We start from the raw sequence: 7,099 nt of genomic DNA, 5'->3' as shown, positions 1-7,099 counted from the left end.
GGGTAGTTTTGTCCTCAACAAACAAAACACCCTACTGAAATGATGGGTTTTGTTGTTGTTATTCGAGCCAAAGCTGATGATAACTTTTGTAAGAAATGCTTTGGTACGTAAGAATTGCTTGTTGGACATTTATTGTTCCTAGGCTCTCTCTCACAAGTGCTGCCTGCCTTCTCTGGGTCCCCGTACTGAATAAATCACTTGGCTAAAATTCAAAACTTCTACTTTCCAATTATAATTCAGACTGTTCTCCTGTGTTATAGTCAAAGCTAAATCTATTGCATGCCAAGATATATAAGCTGTCTCCTCTCTGGTTTACTGTAAGAGACCCCATCGCCCTCTGCACTCATAAGTCCAATGAACTCTCTGATGGAGTTGCAACCGAAGCTTGAATTGAAGGAACACAAGTTTCAGTGAGGACTAGAGTGTTCACTAAACTGGTCCAATTAGATGTCCCCAGTCCTCGAACATACTGGTGGTACTGCAGGGCCAAGCTTTCCAGGAGCCTGCATAGATGTCATTTAAAGATTCATCAAGGCAGACACCACAACTTCTTTAAAAGACAGTTACAGGCTACCCATGAATTACCATGGAAACCTGTAGTGGATAGCCATCCCAGCATTGGCCTGGAAATTCCAACCCCCATTGAGGCTTCAGTAATGATCACGCCCACAAGGTGGGGCAGAGGAGGGAGCTGAAGACCAAGGAGCAGGAGGAGGTGGCTCTCTTGGTTCCGGGACGCTGGACACTGGAAGTAGACCGAGCAGAGTTCTCCAGAGAACACCGCCGGACTGCCCTATACCTTTGCCAGACCCTGCAATCTATCCCTTCATTTGTAAGTTACCCTACAAAATAAACCTCCCTTTTAACTACGTGGAGTGGCCTTAGTAATTTCACCAATAGAAACCACTCTGACATAATTTGTCCTGGCATCTAAACCTCTTCTAAGAAAGTATTTGGTGCATTTTATAGCTTTAAAAAGTATTATATTTCATTCATTCATTCATTCACTGTGTGCCTAAACAGTGGCATACTGGCAGAGGTCAGGGGATTACTTCAGCTCTCTCCTTCCACATGTGGATTCCAGGGATTAAATTTAGGTCAAGCTTGGTGGCAAGTGCTTTTTTACCTGCTGAGACCTCTAGGACTCAATGCATTTTATTTATTTATTTATTTATTTATTTATTTATTTATTTATTATTTATTTTTTGGTTTTTTGAGATAGGGTTTCTCTGTGCAGCTTTGCGCTTTTCCTGGAACTCACTTGGTAGTCCAGGCTAGCCTCGAACTCACAGAGATCCGCCTGGCTCTGCCTCCTGAGTGCTGGGGTTACAGTTGTGCGCCACCACCGCCCAGCCAACTCAATGCATTTTAAAAGATACATAGAAGCAAACAAAGTCACATTTAAAATTAATATATAATGAAGATGTATATCATGGAAATTAAACTGGATAAGAGATTCAAACATTGTCAGGTGATGAGACTGAATGTCCTTGAAAATATTTCAGCCCCACACAGTTCATCATTTTCTGCATCCTATAGTCTCTCTTTCTTTTTTCCTTAAAACCTTTAAAGGCATTACAATTTCACAATAGAAGTATCCACAGCTGAGTTATATCTTTGTATGTTGTATGAATGTGTGACTTTAAGCTTTATTTTACTTTGAATTATGTGTATATGTATTTATGTGTCTGGAGGGTAGTATGTGCACATGTGTGCAGGTGCCCTTGGCTACCAGAAGAGAACATCAGATCTCCTGGACATGGAGTTTCAGGTGGTTGTGAGTTGTCCAACAAAGGTACTGGGAACTGAACTCAGGTCTTTCTCAAGATCAGTATGTCCTCTTAACCACTCAGCCATCTCTCTAGCCCCAGTGACTTTAATTTTTAAACAAAATTGGCATTAAAGGAAGCACTGAGATCCTGTGTAGATGTCTCATCCATCTTTAAGGTAATTTACTCCATGTAAACATAGGGTAAGTAGAGAATAATTTTCCTTTTCTCTCCTGTCTGTCATTTTTCCTTTACTTTGGCCTCAAGTTAAGAGTTACAGGATAAAGGCATAACATAGGAAGACCAAAAATAGTAGCAAGGAAATGCTGTCCTTTGATAACCTAAGTGAGACAGGCTCCACTTTCCCTTCCCTAAAGCTGTGCTGCTCAGACCGGCGGAGTCTTGAAATCATGTTTGCACCTGCCTCCGTGAATGGCTACTCATACTTTTAAGCACAGGTAGGCAACCTGCTTAACATTGGAGACAAGAAGGTCACCCTGATTCTATCACAGAGCAAGTCAGGGCTGAGCTGGAGACTGTGTTGTGGGTGTTGTAAAAGACAGTTGTGAAGCACAGAAAGAATGTGACACAAAAGGTCTGCATAGGTCATAAAAACAGATCACACTTGGGGTTTTAAGTGAAATGTCTATTATTAGGAGAATGGTGTTGTTCAAATTCCTAAGACAACCTTATAATAAAAAACCCAGAGCCAGATATTGGGGTAAATGCTGAAAGATCAGAGAGACAAAGGAACAAGCCACAGCCATGTCTCACCTCTAGGACTCCTCAGCCTGAAAAGCCTCAGTTCCTGTCTCCACACAGCTTATATACCTTTCTCCACTCAGCCATTAAAAAGGCATGTGTGCTTCCCAAGTATTGGGATTAAAGGTGTGTGCCACCACTGCCTGGCCTCTATGTTTAATCTAGTGGCCTGTTCTGTTCTTCAGGCAAATTTTATTAGGGTACACAATATATCACCACAAAATGGAGCTTGTGTAGGATGAATAAGCCAAACGACCATTTCATAGGACTGAAAAGACTGATCCCCTCTGTCCCCACAGCCTCTCCTTCCAACAGGTGACTTGGGGACTTACAGGATCTGCCTCTGCCAGTTCCCTGTGTGTAAATGACTGGGACGCTCACTCGCCCTCAAGGAAGGACAAATATAACTTTGAGGAACATATCTTTAAATAGCTTTTGGGAGAAGGTCGGCAGGGATCGTAGGGCTTAGGATGAAGTAGAGTTGTTTTTAACCTTTCCAAAAATAAAGGCTAGCAGGACTTGCTTTCAGAATGTTCACACTGAGTGGGGTCAAGAAATGAATGCTAAGGTTTTACCCACTTTTCCTCATATCTCCAAACACAATAGCTTTGGAAAAGCCTGTCTTAGTGAATAGCTTTTGAGTCGGCATCCTTCAGATCATCAGTAAAGCACTGTGATACTCATCAAGTGTACCTTATGGGGTAGAGAGCACTGATTCCTTTGAGCACTGATTTCACATTTTAAATAATGTATTACTAAGTATGCAGAAGAGTCCTTGGGTATAGAGAAATGGATTAACAATGGGCCCAGCCATGTGGGAAAGTTATGACAAGCCCTTATGAACCTCATTTATTCTTGTGGAGTTGTGCTCTGTGGAGGGCAGTGGGTTTTTCATCTGTAAAATTTAATAATCCTCCAGTGCTATAAAGAGTCTGGATTCCCCCTTGCTTGTAAGCTAATGAGGGGTCACTCACAACTTGTCAGATAGTAGCACCTAGATCAAAGCTCCCAGGCCAGAGATGAAGGACAATTATTGTAGCAACAGCATCAGCAACCTGGCCCAGAGGAGCTCTGCACATGGAGTGGATAACACTTGACTTCCTTTTAACACACATCTAGTATTTCTACTCTGTGGATGGTTTACTACAACTTTTGAAAAATATAAACCCTTTAGGTATTTATACATGTGAGTGTGCATCTGTGTAAGACATTTCGGCTTTAGCAGCTAAGAATGGCCTGCCTGAAGGAGGAGCAATTCAGACTGATGGGGATGCAGAGACCACCTTAAAGCTTGAAGCGCCATGGAACAGAGATGACCTGAGAGGCAGCGCTGTGGGAGGATTGAAGCAATATGATATCAGGGAAAGTGGGTACCAAGAAAGTATCGAGAGATGGAGAGGAAGCGTAGGAGACACACCCAGGAGGATGTTCTGCCCCTTCTCAGGTGCCTTCCCCTATCCAGGGAAGAAAAGTGTCTCTCTGCTCCTCACTTCAAGACCTCCTTGCATCACAAGATTGTCCAATATCTGCTGTTCCGTCTGCTCTCGTTGTGGCTATTTGTCACCATTTTTTGAACACTCACTAGCTGCGGCTTTATGATTACACCAGTGTGATGAGGCCACACAAGACATGGACTGACTCCTAGGGTCTCCTTGGCCTGTCAGGATGTAGAGCCCAGTATGGACAATAGACAAGAGGACAACATAGAAATGCACTGAGCTGTGGCTGGAGCTCAGGGAAAAAGCACTGGCCACTATGCACAATGGCCTCAGTTTAATTTCCAGCACAGCAAAAATAAATACAATGTTTGGGGGTTTGTCATTTTTTTCAGATAACATCTCTCTTCAACCATAGCTGGCCTGGAATTTGCTCATAAACCATGCTGGCCTCAAACTCACAGAGATCCATCCACCTGCCTCTGCCTCCCAGATTCGGAGAGAAAAGGCGTATGCCACCACACTCAGCCTGCTTGTCATTGTTGTTTTCAAGCCATGCATAGTAGCATGTATATTGGTGCAATTATTAAGGCCACTCCACGTAGTTAAAAGGGAGGTTTATTTTGTGGGGTAACTTACAATGAAGGGGTAGGTTACAGGGTCTGGCAAAGGTATAGCGCAGTCTGGCGGTGTTCTCTGGAGAACTCTGCTCGGTCTACCTCCAGCGTCCAGGGTCCCAGCACCAAGAGAGAGACCTCCTCTCAATCTTTGGTCTTCCACTTCCTCCTCCACCCTGCCTTGTGGGTGTGACCATTACCGAAGCCTTAATGGGGGTTGGAACTTCCAGGCCAGTGCTGGGATGGCTATCCACTACACATGTACAAATAATTCCAGTGCTTATCCCATGGCAGAAGAGTCAGGTGTTCAAGGCTGTCCTAAATTACACGAGTGTGAAGCCAACTTGAGCTACATGAGATACTGTTTATAAGCATAAATTCCAAAACAAACTAAGGGTAGGATTTAAACTTGACAGGGTGGGTCCTGGCTTGACTACCCAGACTTTGCAATTCTGTTGTCCTGAAGATCATGTTGTTGGTTGTTTTTGCCCTTTTTACTCTTTGCTCTTTTGCCACCCAGCTCCCAAATAAATCACACACAGAGGCTTATTCTTAATTATAAATGTCTGGCCTTAGCTTGGCTTATTGCTAGCCAGCTTTTTTTAACTCTAAATTATTCTGTCTACCTTTTGCTTCTGGGCTTTTACCCTTCTCTTACTTCTGTAAATCTTACTTTGACTCTTACTCTGTGACTGGCTGTGTAGCTGGTTGGTTGGCCCCTAGTATCCTCCTCTCCTTGTTCTCTTGCTCCTTCTTGTCCTCCTCCCTGATTTCTCCTTTTATTCATGCTCTCTGCCTGCCAGCCCCACCTATCCTTTCTCCTGCCTTGCTATTAGCCATTCAGTGCTTTATTAGACCATCAGGTGTTTTAGACAGGCACAATAACACAGCTTCACGGAGTTAAACAAATTCAATGTAAACAAAAGTAACACACCTTAAAATAATATTCTACAACAAGGTCACAATGGTGGATGGATAGTAGCTAAAGTTTACATGGTGCCTAGGTGTGTGCCTGGCAGAGTTGCTGGCACAGTCAACATAATATTTTCACTGTACAAACTATGAGAACCACTCCTGTGACAGAGGCTCCTAGAGGTTGAATAGTCTTTCCCAAGACCACTGAGGCTTGGAATGGTGGAAGTGGGATTTGATTCCAAACCTCTGGCCTATTTTATATGCTCTTAGGTAGTTTCTGCATATGGTTACTATAAGAAGTTTAAGCTAACTGTCCTGAAAGTACAACCATCATTCATAACTTACTTCTATGATAGAGTAAATTTTAATCACCAGACTTATGACTCACACACACACAAAATTTAAGCACATTTTAGGTTTGAAAACTGCTTAGGTCTATAAGAACCATAAGCGTTAGTGACATACTACAAGGCACTGTCAATTCTGTGTAAATTAATTAGTGTCTTAGAGTTTCTATTGCTTCAATGAGACACCATGACCAAAAGTAAGTTGGGAAGGAAAGGGTTAGTTTGGCTTACACTTCCACATCACTGTTCATCATGAAAGCAAGTCAGGACAGGAACTGAAACAGGGCAGGAACATGGAGGTTGGAGCTGATGCAGTCACCATGGAAGGGTGCTGCTTACTGGCTTGCTCTCTCTAGCTTGCTCTGCCTGCTTTCTTATAGAACCCAGGACCACCAGCCCAGGGATGGCCCCACCCACAGTGTGTGGCCCCTCCCTCATCGAATCACTAAGAAAATATCCTACAGGCTTGTCTACAGCCTGATCTTACCCAGGCACTTTCTCAACTGAGGTCCCTCCTCTCAGATGACTTTAGCTTGTGTCAAATTGGCAGAAAACCATCCAGCACAATTAGTATATAGTATGCTCAGAAATTCTGTCTTGGGGACTAATTGTTCTAACACATAGCATTTCCTAGTTTAATAGTTAGTTTATCCTGCTTTAAAAATAGTGATATAAAGTAACTTTTTTTTGAAGTAAGGTCAATTTATGAGAGACTTCTTCCGAATGTTGAAAGACATGTGTGTGTGTTTAAAACGTTATTCCTGACTCCAATCCTTGCTCCTTGGGGAAACTAACAGATGTGTTATACACAACCATGCAAAGAAAAGAGTAGGGTTAGGGAGAAGGAATGGAAGACTTCCATGGATATTTTTAATACATTTAATTAAGATAGAATCACATCACTTTCCCCTTCCCTTTCTTCCCCCAACCCCTCATCTGCACCCCACTCTGAAACTGACAGACTCCTTTTCTTTATTATTGTCACTTATAATATATATGTATATAAATATATAAATACTATTTCCTGAATCAGTTTTTGTGCTTTGTGTGTATATGACTTCAGGGCCATTTTGTATTAAACAACCAGTAAGGGGGTTCATCCTTGGGAGAGGCTAATTCTCTCTCTCCCAGCTGTCATTAGTTGCCTATAAGTCTTTGTCTAGGGGCGGGACTCCATGAAATTTCTCCACTCCCGTGATGTAGCAGAGATCTCCAAGACGGTATAAAGCGTCTGCCATTGGAGCCCGTCCTGC

Source organism: Onychomys torridus, chromosome 6 (assembly GCF_903995425.1).
Source record: "Onychomys torridus chromosome 6, mOncTor1.1, whole genome shotgun sequence".
NCBI classification, from domain to species: Eukaryota; Metazoa; Chordata; class Mammalia; order Rodentia; family Cricetidae; genus Onychomys; species Onychomys torridus.
Note: the sequence above shows the minus strand (reverse complement) of the source record.